At 40.8% G+C, this 15,417-nt stretch overlaps 2 long non-coding RNA genes and 1 pseudogene across 11 annotated transcripts in view; 2 read left to right on the top strand and 1 right to left on the bottom strand.

Annotated features, from left to right (window-relative positions):
* LOC110990533 (uncharacterized) overlaps positions 1-15,417 on the top strand; it is a 270,020-nt gene that overhangs the window by 97,556 nt on the left and 157,047 nt on the right. The gene's annotated exons all lie outside the window — the stretch shown is intronic.
* Positions 5,279-8,787, top strand: LOC147797888 (uncharacterized). The gene is made up of 2 exons (XR_015426663.1): positions 5,279-6,120; positions 7,118-8,787. It is a non-coding gene; the product is annotated as an uncharacterized LOC147797888 (long non-coding RNA).
* Positions 9,785-14,390, bottom strand: LOC147797887 (E3 ubiquitin-protein ligase TRIM33-like; annotated as a pseudogene). The gene is made up of 3 exons (XR_015426808.1): positions 14,218-14,390; positions 11,696-12,995; positions 9,785-10,402 (listed from the first exon to the last, which is right to left on the bottom strand). The product of XR_015426808.1 is annotated as an E3 ubiquitin-protein ligase TRIM33-like (transcript).

The following is a 15,417-nucleotide window of genomic DNA, read 5'->3' as shown; positions in this document are numbered from 1 at the left end:
AGTCACACGTCACCGCACCATTACCCCGGTACTGTGTTGATTGTCATATGTTTCAGATAAATTTAAAAAAATAAAGCAGTGTAAAAAGGGCGCCCATAGAGGTTCCACAAAGCTCTATCATTTTTCCAAAATACCAACTGAGCCTTTTCGTCAGCGTGAGCGACTGCCTGGGGAGAATCACAACAACACCACAGACAGTAATTCAGATAAACAAAGACGGCCCACGGGAACAGTCGTTTGGAACTATTTTATTCTTGAAGACAAATCTCACCTGTATCAAGGAGGGGTCTTGTACAATAAATGAATCGATTAAATGAATGTGTACGTGATGACGTCTGGAACAACAAACAACATAAGACTGATGGGGAAAACGTCCTTTGTGTTTTTACTTCAACGCTAATTCATATTGCAGGTCAGTAATCACTCTCAAAAAAGGTTTCCGCTCTCTGAAATTCACATTTTACTCGAAGGTTCATTCTACGTTTAAAAATGTATAATGTTTTGTTACTAAGGAGCAGGATTATTCTTTCATGAAATTTGTTTCTTTTTTCCAAACGCCCTGACTCGTCTTGTACCTATCCCAGTCACCTTGCCCATCAGCCTGTGCAGTGTAATTGGCGGTTTTATACTCGCCAACATTCCTTCGTCAATCAGTACTTTATCTTACAGCGTTCAAAACTGGAGTTACTGCTACAACCTCAGCAAATCAACCCATCTGTAAAGAAAGAAGCGCCATCATAGCTCAACATTGTAAGATACGAACATGTCCTGTGATTTTAATTGAGCTAACTACGGAGTTGTTCGTAAAGTCATTTACATTTGCCAAGTGTTTAATTTTATCCTCAAGACTACATCTATTCTATAGGTCTAGCTATACATTGTAAAATATACTAATCAATTTATTGCAAGAGTTGTGCAACAACAGTTGCTTCACTTAACATTCAGAAGTCAGCTTTACTTTTAACTAAACTGAATCAGTTGATTTGTGAAGACGTTTGGTTAGATTGTTCCGTTACTGCAAAGAAAAACTCGCACCCGTACGAGAGTTTTGACAGTTTAAACTCGATGTGTTTTTGGAAAATGGCGCCGACAGGGTGTGGTGTAAAGTAAAGATACACAATCAATGTATGGGGAACAGTATAAAATAGACCGTCGCTGTTTTTTACGATACGTTTCTAGGTCTGAAGCTGCAGTGACACAAACTTCAACTTCCGGCTTTGTCAATTCAGTCTCCCTTTTAACTCCAATTCAACTATTTGTACACGTAGAGAAACTATTTGTTTCTTGGGACTGACACTTCGTACAGTCGGATCGTAATAACGTATATTAATGCAGTGTGATCGGCCACACTGCACCTATTGGTTGGAATGGTAATCTTGAGTTGGGACAACAATCGTACTTGGGTGTGACCAGATTATTCATTCTTTGTCGATCTCGCAAAATGACCCACAAGTCTCTGAATTTCGCTCTTAACGCTCCAGCAAAGTTCCTTCAGACCTAACGCTCCGGATCTTGGGGCTTGATTGCTCTGGAAAACCAGCATTCTGCGCAAAAGGCCAAGCTCTTTCCTGAGGTCAGTTTGTTTGTATTTCCGTAACAGATCGGCTACCAAAAACAAAACTAAAGGCGTATTAATATTTACACAGGCTTTACGTTCGAGATACTCTCTCTACGGATTTCAATTTAGTTGCCAAGTACTAATGTGACAGGGAAGAAAACGGATATCTAGAATTATAGGATCAACATGGTTTAAATGGGACGGGACAGGGAAACCATTCCCAACGTGAATGCAACAAGCACCGGACGTGGTATGTAGACGTAGAGAGACACACAAGATGTTGCTTGTAATACTCAACTTTGATGTATTGACCCAACTAACTACCCGGGGTACAGTCATACATACATGTAGGCAGCCTCAGAAACTACAGCCTATAAGGAAGAAATTCCACTTCTTAAAGGAAAAAAGTATTAAATGAAAGTAGTCGATGTTCAAAGCTCTTCTATCAAACACATAATACGTACATTTTATTCATACTGCAACAGCAATGTTATTTTATCACAAAAGTCATTAATTACCCAAGAGGGTTTTCCTTTAGACTGTACGATTTCGTTACTGACAGCCCAGCCAGATCATATGTCATGCGCAGACAAACAACCAGGAGCAATTAAACAACCTCAATTATGGCACCCTTTAACAGCTCTCTCACAAACTTCCTGGAGAGCTGTCGTATTACGGATCTGGTTCTTGATACGTCCCCAAGACTTCTTGATTACTGGTAACGTACGGCTTACTTCACATCACTACATAGTACAAGGGGCAACTATACCACCATACGGATAATCCAGTAAATCTGTCCACTGTCAAAACTAGTCTTGGGACTTTTTTTGTCTGGAAGAGGTTTAGATGCGTGTTCAACCCTTCCTTGTGTAGGAATGATTCAAGGAGGTCAGCCGAAAAGTAACAACTTTACCCATGGGTATGCAAATAACCGTTACAATGTAAATTACCTACATCATGATAAAGATTCACATTTAAAAAAATGAAAAGGTCATGTTGCCTTCAAATAATACTCAGGCATAGTCTTTGAAAACGTTTATATTCTGTAAGTGGAATATTGTTGCTGTCAGTAATTAAAACTATGTAAATAAAATCCACGAAAATTAAGCAATTTGCCAAGAAAGCTTTTTATAACCTAAATTTCATCTTGCTTTTGCTTCTGCCACCAAGAAAAACATCATTTAAATCTCTAACAAAAAAATCATTTTATATTTGAGTTCATTTTATATTTGAGTTCAAAAGAAAACGAAATGATTTTTATTTTGAAAGGAGTTGCAAAGGAAATGAATCAATATAACTCTCCTCCAAATAGTGATATTGGGCCTCTTTTAACGAGGTATCAATTTGTAATATACATTCAACCGCAAATAAGAATAAGGCGGTTCAACACAAAGGGAGAGTTTAGCTATGAGGGGAATATTCCTCCAAACGTGAGTTCCACATCGACTTTTACAAATGTACTTCACTATTTAAATGATGAGACCTTCGCTATCCCACTACTCACACAAAGTAAACTTTTGAAAACATTAAAATTGTATGTAAATCTCAATGAGAACAATTTGACTTCACATATTATTTTTCAGTTTTTATACTCTCCTCAATTTGATAATCCCCTGCAAGATGTTTGCATTAAAATGAGTCTGATTCTTTTGATGAGACGAGCTAACAACTTCCCCTATCTCCTGTGAGCGCTCACGGTAGGCATAACCTCACCAATATTGGGATACATTTACTACTGTTAAATGGACTATGAAAATAATTCACATGTCGTGAGAAAATATAGTTAACAATGGAAAACTAACAAAGGAAATTTGTTTAAATGATAAGCACTTTATGTAGCTCCCATACTTTTGAATCCCATCTCAGTGAAATTTTAATGTAGTTTGCTTTCCTCTTCTGCTATGCAGTAAGCCTACGCAAACCTTTGTGGATATAGTTTTCTATTTAAAAAAAATAAGTCATGAAATTGAATGAAAACTTGTACACAGCGCAACGTTTCCGACTAATGCTACTGCTGTTTCCTCCCGAAGAAAGCGGAAGGAAATCGACTTTTTGTGTTACATTAAACAAAGTCATAAATCTTCACTGAGTACACTGTAAAAATTGCACGCACTTCGTGCACTTGCATGTGCATGTGACTTAGTACTTATTGCACTTGAGGCGATTAAGTGAGAACATGCGGACACCTGACTCATGTGAGGTGACAGTAAACATTTCAACCAAAACACTTCAAATGCTTGAAGCATACTTTTAGTGCCTGAAGTGCATTTGATCTCACCTCATGCACCTATACGTTCTCACCAGCATAAACTCGCTGCACCTGAATTGTTCCAGTGGTCCATTCAATGGCACCTAACGTGCTTGAAGCACACTTTTAGGTACATGAAGTGCATTTGATCTCACCTCATGCACCTGCATTTGGACACCAATCTAAACTCGCTGCACTTGAATCGTTCAAATGGCAATATATTGACACCTGAGGTTCATTCAATGGCACCTAACGTGCTTGAAGCACATTTTTAGTTACCTGAAGTGCATTTGATCTAATCTCATGCACCTGTATTTGCGCACCAATATAAACTTGCTGCACCTGAATCGTTCAAGTGGCAATATGTTGACACCTGAGGTTCATTCAATGGCACATAACATGCTTGAAGCACTCTTGTAGGTACCAGAAGTGCATTTGGTCTTATTTCATGTACCTGTATTTGCGCACCAATATAAACTCACTGCACCTGAATCCTTAAAATGGCAATGTGTTGACACCTGAGGTTTATTCAATGGCACCTAAAGTGCTTGAAGCACTCTTGTAGGTACCAGAAGTGCATTTGATCTCACCTCATGCACCTGTATTTGCGCACCAATATAAACTAAGTGCACCTGAATCGTCCAAGTGGCAATCTATTGACACTGGAGGTTCATTCAGTGGCACGTAACGTGCTTGAAGCACACTTTTAGGTACCTGAAGTGCATTTGATCTAATCTCATGCACCTGTATTTGCGCACCAATATAAACTTCCTGTACCTGAATCGTTCAAATGGCAATATGTTGACACCTGAGGTTCATTCGATGGCACATAACATGCTTGAAGCACTCTTGTAGGTACCAGAAGTGCATTTGGTCTTATTTCATGCACCTGTATTTGCGCACCAATATAAACTAAGTGCACCTGAATCCTTAAAATGGCAATATGTTGACACCTGAGGTTTATTCAATGGCACCTAAAGTGCTTGAAGCACTCTTGTAGGTACCAGAAGTGCATTTGGTCTTATTTCATGCACCTGTATTTGCGCACCAATATAAACTAAGTGCACCTGAATCGTTCAATTGGCAATCTATTGACACTGGAGGTTCATTCAATGGCACCTAACGTGCTTGAATCACACTTTTAGGTACCTGAGGTACACCGGTATAAACTCGCTGCACCTGAAAAGTAGCAATTGACACATGATGGGATTCATATACTTGGAGCACTGCAGTACCAATTTACTTGAAGCACATTAGTTACCTGTAGTGAATTTGATCTAACATGAGGCACCAGTATATGTTCATACATGTACGTAACGCGTAGGCCTACCTGGTAAACATAATATGTTTTATAACTCGACGTGCCGACGTCACTGCCTGTGGCTTTGGCTTTGCATGTGTTGGAAACAATAGGATTTAGAACCTTAAGTGAATATGCCACCCATATATCCATGATGCTCCTAAATTGTCTAAGTAATAAGACAAGGTACGTGATACTTAACAGCTACAAGACTTGGTTTACTGCACATGAAGCAGTGGTTCGATGCCTGTAGCTATAGTGAGTCTGCTCTTACCTAATGGGGCACGTATTTCCAGCTCTTGAATGGTTAATCATGCACCTGAATTGATAAAGAATAATATTGTGCAAGTAACACTACATATTTCGCCACTGCGGCGATCGTGGCCTGTGAACCCTAATTTATTAGCCCACCGAAGAAAAGCTGAGCTGTATTTTGGCAAGCCATCTTCATTATGAGCAGCGATTAGCCCAAGCCTAACCTCGGCAGCAGGGCACATCATCAAAGGCTAAAGTGGGGGAATTTCATCACCTGAGACGCCTGATGTATCACTTGCCGCCCTTTTGATCACGTGACAGGAAACACTTGGCGTATTAATTTATACTTTTTTCCCCTTTTATTAGTACTTTCTAGTCCAGTGTTTTTCATATAAATCCATCTTGCATTGGTCATTTGAAGGAGGCTCTAGACTGTTCGTTTCTTTTGCCAAGTAACAAAGTGCCGTTTTGTATTTCAAGAGTATAGCCTTTAACCGGATTATTTTTCCTGCCGCGTATGAAAAACAGTCCTGGCATGAAATATGACACAGGTACGCGGGCGCGTATGTACACGTACGTACATGTACGTTATAGCATACTACATGCACCGGCGGCCGTTTGTATGTTGTTGACACGATTGCACACATGCGACTGACATGGCGTCGTTGATCGGAGATCTGAAGACGAAGACAACAGAAGAATTGTGTGCTTTCCGTCGGGAACAGGACATTTCCGATGATGTCATCGAGAAATTTGAGAGTAAGTACTCAAGCAGTTTGCATTAGTTTCAACGGTTTCCTACTGTGGGAGAAACAGATTTTACTTGCTGGGATTCACTGTGACCCTAACGTTAGGTCTTATGACCGATCCCAACGCTATGTTTACCCGTGCACGGCCGCACGTATGCAAAGGCCATGCAAGGAAGGAATGGCACTGTTCCCATGTATAGGCCTAGCCTAGATCCGATATTGGTAGGTATGGGCCCAAACGTTAGTTAAACACCTTCTGTCGAAGGATAAACGACACAGGTCGTTTATAAACAAGTTTATGTAGGCTAGGTTGCCCAGGTTGAGGCCCCCTCCATTGTATGTGGCCACCGCTATAGAAAGTTTTTTTTTGGGGGGGGCTTATAATTGTTCCCTGTAACAACTTGTTCATTATAGATCCTGCGCTGAATTTCTCAGGAAGCTGTCCAAATACAGAGTGGCACAGAGTGAAATAGGACAGCTATTATTACAAGTTTACATTTGTAATTTTGTGAGCCATCCCCCTTTATTTTATTGTTCCATTTCCTTTTAAGTCTCTCAAAATTCTCTGCATATGTTCATTGTCATTACGCACGCATTTTCCTTGACAAGCAGGGGGATTTCAAACAGAAGGAACTGGAAAAGTCTAGATTTTTTCATGCAATAATTTTCCTCCGATTTCATAATTTAAAGCCACTTGATATTTGTTACATGAAGTACAGATCTTTACACATTTTCTTCAATAGAATTAGATTAAATCTAAATCAAGTGCGACAGTTTCTCTTTTGAGTAAACTGTTTCATACCTATGATGAGCAACACAATTTGCAAAAAAATCCCACACCTTCTTGTTCCATAGTTGAGGAAGCAATACGGGTGTCTATACAGGTATTTGTTTGCTGAAACCAAAGTGGCTGTGCTGACAACAGTGGACAGTAAAAAAGTTCCCTGTAAACTGCTTGACAATCCAAATGCACATTTCATAAATTAATTTTCTTGGTAATAACGCAGGTTGGTGAGAAAATTGACAACACACAAAATTCCCCGACCCTCGTGATCAGCATGGACGACAAGGTACCAACTGGAGCACACGTTGTCAGCTTTCAAAGAACCATGGTTGAAGTGTATGGACAACAACCAGTCAAGCGGAGGATACTCATTTTACTGGGTGGATACTACATCCTTGACTTCGAATATCCACATGGATACTCCGTCATGCTCATACAAATTCCTGCAGCATTTTCTGCTGGGCAGAATGGTGAAAGACATGCCAAAGTCTGGAGTAACCTATACTGTTAATTAGGATTGACCATACAGGTGGCAGGGTTGGATTTTTATCGATAGATAAACGACTTTCCAAAGTTGCATGTCAATCAGGAGAGACTCAGTGCATGACCTTTAACAGATTTTTTCGTGTTGGCAAATTGTGATTACAACATTTGCTTCTTTATTAAGTGTGAGGATTTCATGCAATATGAAACTGAATTGGACACAGAAAAATCAACATTGAAATGCAGAGATTTTTTTCAGGGGAATGGATGTTAGGTGTATTTCTCATCTGTGACAAATGCATTCCATGAACACAAAACAAGATACTTAAAACCTGTTTTGGATTTCTGTGCAGTGGTTTGCTTTATGGTTAACGTGACATTTAAACAGCCACAACTTGTCAGTTGAATGTTTGGTGGGGATGGTGGACACTATTGTGAGACATATCCCCACCCTTTTGTGACACTGACAAATCCTCAAATAATACTGACCCTCATTTTGGTTTCAATTCAGTTTTAATTTGCCAGAAAGACTCACTACCTTGATCTCTTCTAATTCATAATTCATGTCTGTCATTACGCATTTAGAAAACAAAAACAAGTTAACTGGACAAATCAAAATTCTCTTATAAATAATGTAATGAAAGGGTGTATAACATTTAAAAATATTTTTAGAGGGTCTTCCAAACAAAGAGGAAGGCATCCATATTCAGTAATGAGAAAATATTAACCAATGCCAACTAATACTTTTTTAATAAGTGTTTCATGAAAAGTTAAGTGTTGAAAAGTTTCAAAGTTTTTGAGAAGATTTGTAATATTTTGTATCGAATACGTCAAGTGAAACTAATAATTTTAACTGTTAATTTAACTGGGAGTGTTAAGGGAATGTACATGGGCAAGCAAAACTACAAACAAAACTACAGTCATTTCACGTAGTACCTCATTGAAATGTTGGAAATTTACATTCAAAATTTGATCCTGTAAAATAATAGCACCAGAAAAGTATAGTATTTCTTGTCAGTTTCCAACACTGGTCGGCCGACTTTTGTTTGAAAAACCTGATTGTTTCAACTTTAACCTCTCAGTCACCCAATTTATTCAGTCAAATTTGCTTGTGTTTTAACCCATTTGTGACCGAATGCAATCCAGCTAAATGCGTTTCCCTACAGCCTTACATTTGATTCATGTCTACTGGGATTGAAACACTACAGGAAAATAATCCATTATCTTGGATTCTTCAGGCATTTTGGAGCATTTTGTGCCAAGTTTGTTTTTTTAAGTCTGTAATTGAGATACAAAGTGGTAGTTAAATCAATCAATCATGTTCTGTACCATTTCAAATACCACATTTTATCCAGATCTTTTATAGCTACTACATGCATAAATAAGAAATAAATCATGTGATTGAATGTATATTAGAAATGTTCCTAACACTGCTTTTAATATACTCACATTGTATGATTGCAACTGCCATCCAGTGATAATAATCATGTCAATGCATAAAATGTATAATCTTTATGTGAATAGAAGCCAACTAAGATTTACTTTATGTGGTCCGTGCGCATCGCATACATGTCAAACATTAGGCGTTAGTCTGCTGGTGCCTAAACTTTTCCTGAGAATGTCACCTCTGTCACTTGTTTCGTTGCTTGATGTACATGAAGTAATGGAAATGCCGTGTCATCTCAGGTGCATGTATGTGAATGCATCAATGCTTGAAATACAGGAGGTAATGGACGTGCCTCAGGTAAATGCTGTGCTGCAAGTAGCGCGTTAACTAGCACCTGAGGCACAAAGTGTCTCAGGTGCAATTGGTGCTAGTAAGTGCTATTTGAGAAACTGGCACCTGGAGTGCAATGGTACCTCAGGTGTTCATGGTTCTGGGACAAATACGTGCTAGTCTTTATGTGCTAGGAAAATAGCACCTGAAGTGCAATGGTGCCTCAGGTGTTCATGATTCTGGGACAAATACGTGCTAGTCTTTATGTGCTAGGAAAATAGCACCTGAAGTGCAATGGTGCCTCAGGTGTTCATGATTCTGGGACAAATACGTGCTAGTCTTTATGTGCTAGGAAAATAGCACCTGAAGTGCAATGGTGCCTCAGGTGTTCATGATTCTGGGACAAATACGTGCTAGTCGTTATGTGCTAGGAAAATAGCACCTGAAGTGCAATGGTGCCTCAGGTGTTCATGATTCTGGGACAAATACGTGCTAGTCGTTATGTGCTAGGAAAATAGCACCTGAAGTGCAATAGTGCCTCAGGTGTTCATGATTCTGGGACAAATACGTGCTAGTCGTTATGTGCTAGTAAACGTGCACTAGTTGGCCGTCTAACACCTAAGGTGCATAAAACTAAGTGCATGAGGTGTTCATGATTCTGGGACAAATAGCCGCTAGTCTACAAGTGCATCATGTGCAGCGCATTTTTACAGTGTAGCAGTCTGCAACTGCCAGTTGCCCATCTGCTGTGAATGTGATTCCCATGGGCAAGTGCAGACCCTTTGCGATGCAGTGGAGAAAGCCACCTTGAGGGTCATAGTGGTGGATATGACCGGTCCTCTTGCCATTTTGCATTGCAACATAGACGCCTGTGCTATCTGCACATACAACAACACCGGAGTCTAACTACCTCACCATCGATGGTAGGTTTGATGGTGAACAGTGTATCACCATTCCCATCAACAACACCAACTAACTGTTCAAGGTCACTGATTACGACTCGATCATTTGTGTCAACAGCCACATAACGAGGTTTAATCTTGACTGGGATGGTGCTCCTTAGTTCTCCATCAGTGGGGCTGTGTTCGCTCAGTACCATTCTCTCAATGTCACCTACCACAATGGTCCCATCTGTCTTGACTGCTTCACTCTGGAGGTTCACTTCGGTCTTACCGACCTCACTCGGTGGCACTGTGGGGAACTGGAAAGCCAGCGTGTTGTCCTTGTCAAAGACTTTCACGTGGGATGCGTTCTCCTCAACAACCACCAAGCGATTGCCGGTGCGTGTAGCTGCAACGCCACATGGCCCTGTTTGGAGTTGAAAGACAAAAAGAAAAGCATTAACCAATCACCCACGTTCATGAAAAGTTATAAAGCCAGAGACTTAGGATCAACCCTTGTCCCTTCCTCGACAAAGAGATCCCGGGAACCCGGAATTATTATGAAACAATCAACATAAAGTTCCTGAAGAAGTTTCAAAGAAGCGGCTAAAGGTCTAGCTACGTCCATGCACAGCAAGTGAACAAGGATTCATGTAGAATGTATATTGAAGCCTCCCCCTCCCTGTTTAGCGAGTCCGTGGAATTTGGAATTTTTCCTTCCCTCACGACAATAAGCCCAGCCGAAGCCCCTTCTCAACCTTCGTTGTTGCCAGGCTTGCGTTAAATATTCATAATATTATTACATTAGAACACGCGGTCGTGTGGCAACGAACTTTAGGAAAAGAAAGTAAATTTTCCGTCAAAATAAGGAGCAAGAGGGCGTTCTCCTCGTTACCGCCAACTACCTGTGCTGCATAGCATTTAAACATGGATGAATGAACGCTGGCAAATAGATACTTTACAAAAACAGAAATGCCCATTGAGCCTTTACGGGAGGAAATGTTGATCATGAACCATTGTGCAGATGCAACGTGTCCAACATTTGTTGCAGTGAATTCGAAGCGCATATCTGTTTTGTCGTTATGTGACATATATTTGCCCGAATGATAAAAAAATGTTTGATCCGGAATTGAGGTTCACTGGATTTGTTTTTAAGAATCCAGGTATTGTACAATTTAGCCGCTGTGTAGTCTTTTTGGGAGAATAAAATTCTCTAAATAAACTTTGCTGCAATATCTGGAAAAATGAATATGCCGATCATTTTTTTCTGTCCTAGAGCCTCCTCCGTCTGGGTACCATGTGACTCTGCCAAAAGCCTTTAGATTTCTTATGTGTCTTGACACCAGTGGTGTATCCAGCGCGGCAACTTGCCCCCAACCGACGGGTTGTTTAGTCTGTTTGTTTTAGAATACGCCATAGGTGAGCAGGAAGAAAGTAATCAGTGTATTTACAAGTATATATCAAACATGAACAAACCCTTAGAAAAAAAATCACGAAATTGAAGCAAGGGAGTAGGGACTGTGAGTAGGCCTAAGGCTTTCGACATTTTGTCTTCCTACCATCATGTTGAAAAAGCATTTTGCTTTTGAATTTGCCCCCAACACACACATCAGGCAGGATACACCACTGTTTGACATCGTAATTCCAAAATAAATCATGAATTATTTACGATAAACAAAGCACAAGTGTATCGCTGTGAGCAGTTTTTATCCAAACTTACATCTTTCCATCGGGATTGTGCTTTTCTGGTTACCATCGATGCTGCAGATCACAACTCGTTTGTTCAAGTAGTCAGCCACTGCAACCTCATCAGGCTGACATGCAGCAATGCCACAAGCCCATTTGAACTCTCCTGGACCGCTTCCCTTGCAACCAAACACACATCGCTGCTCCCACTTTCCTTCCGTCACCACCTTGCCCAGACTGATGTCACCTACCCCCTCACTCGGCTTGAACTTCAGAAATCCAAGCCTCTTGTCAACTCTGGGAATAGTTTGACCTGCCAACAATTTCAAGTCTTTGTTGATTGTTGCGTAGAGTGAGAGGAACTCACTATCCGCTGCCGTCCTTGTCACCTCTCTTGCTGTCTCCGATGAATGCTGTATTCTCTCCGATGCCAAACTCATTGTTTTCTCATATTCTGCCAGTTTTTGAAGACGATTGCTTTGGATATTTGTGATTTCATGGATGATGCAATTTTCTTGAGCAGTGACCTCTGCTCTTATCTCAGCTGCCTTGGTATGCACTACTGAAATTACGTTCTCTACTCTGATATCTAGGTCGTGTTTCATTTTTGAAACTATCTCAAGAGATTCTTGGAGTTCATTCAGGATCTTCTCGAGGGGGGAAAACAAGTCAGCTAATGACTCTTTGTATGTTGAAGTGGCCTGTTTTCTATCAATGTATGCGTGTTGCGGTTTGCAGTGGTCTATCACAGTACAGTCTCGACAAATTAACATTTCACACGTTGTGCAGAAGAATCGTGTAACTTCCCCCTCGTGGGTTGGACATTTTGGACAGTATTGTTCAGGCAGCTTTTTCACTTTAATCTTCCCTTGACGGATTTCCTCTAATGGAGGTATTGCGTGGCTCGACGTGGCAGCGATCCGTAGCTGTGTACCTCGACAACGTGAGCAGATATTCTGTTCACAGTCCAGACAGCGATGCGTTGCCTCACTGCCATCATCACATGTCTCACAGAGCAGCTTCGTCTCACCCGAACACACCAACTTTTCCTGTACTTCAATCTCTTCAACCAGACCGATCAGATAAAAGTTGGTTTTCAGGCCTCTAACCCCCGCCTGTGGAAGTTGTGTCTCTTGTCGACACACGGGGCAGGGAATCTCTGTACAGCCCTGGTGCTTCGTGCTGCAGTATGTCAGCAGACATTGCTCACAGAAACTATGCAGACAGTCCAGTATCTTGGGTCGTTGGAATCTCTCACTACAAATGGGGCATTCAAGATGATGCCTGCTGATCGTCTCTAGAGCTGAACAAACTGCTGATCCTGTAGCCATTTTCTGGTTCATAGAAAACCATTAAAAGGTCTTGAATTAAATGAAAATCAACATTATTCACCATCGATAAATGAGAACGTGCAGATTAGGTCTCTCCTAATGTGTATGAAAACCATGGGAAAAATACGCTCAAACATACTTTGCACAACTTTCCTTGTTTTACATCAATTACTCTCAGGGTAAATCCCTGTAGGTCAATTAAACAGAGCCCCGGCAGATTTTCCTGTAGTAATATGCCTTCGGCAAGCAGGGTGCTAACTAAAGCTCTGGTTAAATTTAAATTCATGATAGCCATGAAGTGGGGGGAGGGGTTGTCTGCGTCCTTGGCAAATAAAAGAAGCTGTGAGGGCGACACCCGTCATATGCATCAAGGTATAAGACGGAGAGAACCCCCCCCCTGCTTTGTGGTTGGTCATTGTCTCGCTGGAATCTGGGGAATTCCTTTCAGACATCTTGGGGGTGTGTGTTAAGTAACAATAGTTTGTAATGTGTATAGGGATTGGACATGTTGGGGGGTACCCCTCGGTCTCATTTCTTGCTGGGTATAACACCCGTTCATCAAAATGATTGACCATTTTTGTGCATTGCCTTATACAAAAATTGAGCTTCACATGTATTTTTTAAAAACGTTTTCATACATAAATGACCTATTTATAATACACAGTTGTGTTGTACAACGCCTAACGGCGCTGAGATAATTTGACAGCTCATCTCCATTTACCAGAAGATGTGCAATGCTCATCAGACACCCACTTCCCCCAACCTCGACAGTGTAACGCTCATAATTATATAAACTTTAAACTCCAGTTTAGTCGAGTATGTCCATACGGTAATCATTAATTGATGAAGCACTGAATTGATTGGTGTATTGGCCCTGACATAACTTCTTCCACACAGCTGAAAATCGAATGAGGCTGTGGTGAGTTGAGGTGTCTCTCTCAACCCATCGGCCATCGCGTCAATAAGATACAAACGACTTTGCTTAAAACAGAGCTACTCCCCCCTCCTTTTGGGGTGATTGCTGACACGCCCTCCTCTTCCCCTACTATCATAACTATGCTATAGTCATATCCTGCCCTTTACATTTCTTGATGGAAAATGCCTAACATCACCACAATACAACATGTCCACCAGTCCACTGTCCCTCTTCTCCTTTGCCAAGCATCGACCACTGCACTTTGATTCGTCATATATGGAGTGTCTTAAATGCTGCAATTCTACTCACCGCGTTGAATGAACGTTCATAAAGCGTCTATGTTTTTCAGCCTTAAAAATGTTGCCAAGATTTCTCGGTCGTTGCAAAGAGAATTATTTTAGCAATCCACTTCCTGGAACATGGCGTAGGCCTACATGTATGTGCGTGGCTACACACGTCTGTGAATTGACTCATGAGCACCACTCACGACGTAAACAATAATGTCACAGGTTGGTGACCTTCAACTTCAGTTCGATGAGAGGCTATGAAATGATGGGCTATGGCTAGCAGTATCAAACATGCTAATATGAAATGGCTGCAGCCGTTAGGCAGTGGCTTGCATGAGCACATTTGTTATTTCATACCGCAGCCGTAAGACTAGGAAACTGGATACGGACATTGTTCAGTCCCACGTCACCGCACCATTACCCCGGTACTGTATTGATTGTCATATGTTTCAGATAAATTTACAAAAATAAAGCAGTGTAAAAAGGGCGCCCATAGAGGTTCCACAAAGCTCTATCATTTTTCCAAAATACCAAATGAGCCTTTTCGTCAGCGTGAGCGACTGCCTGGGGAGAAACACAACAACACCACAGACAGTAGTTCAGATAAACAAAGATGACCCACGGGAACAGTCGTTTGTAACTATTTTATTCTTGGAGACAAATCTCACCTGTATCAAGGAGAGGTCTTGCACAATAAATGAATCGATTAAATGAATGTGTACGTGATGACGTCTTGAACAACAAACAACATAAGACTAATGGGGAAAACGTCCTTTGTGTTTTTACTTCAACGCTAATTCATATTGCTGGTCAGTAATCACTCTCAAAAAAGGTTTTCGCTCTCTGAAATTCACATTTTACTCGAAGGTTCATTCTACGTTTAAAAATGTATAATGTTTTGTTACTAAAGAGCAGTATTATTCTTTCGTGAAATTTGTTTCTTTTTTCCAAACGCCCTTACTCGTCTTGTACCTATCCCAGTCACCTTGCCCATCAGCCTGTGCAGTGTAATTGGCGGTTTTATACTCGTCAACATTCCTTCGTCAATCAGTACTTTATCTTACAGCGTTCAAAACTGGAGTTACTGCTACAACCTCAGCAAATCAACCCATCTGTAAAGAAAGAAGCGCCATCATAGCTCAACATTGTAAGATACGAACATGTCCTGTGATTTTAATTGAGCTAACTACGGAGTTGTTCGGAAAGTCATTTACATTTGCCA

This window comes from Acanthaster planci, linkage group LG10 (genome assembly GCF_054643075.1).
Source record: "Acanthaster planci isolate LZ-2023a linkage group LG10, COTS_SCS, whole genome shotgun sequence".
Classification (NCBI taxonomy): Eukaryota; Metazoa; Echinodermata; class Asteroidea; order Valvatida; family Acanthasteridae; genus Acanthaster; species Acanthaster planci.
The sequence above is the reverse complement of the archived record's forward strand: the minus strand, read 5'-3'. Positions and strand labels throughout refer to the sequence as shown.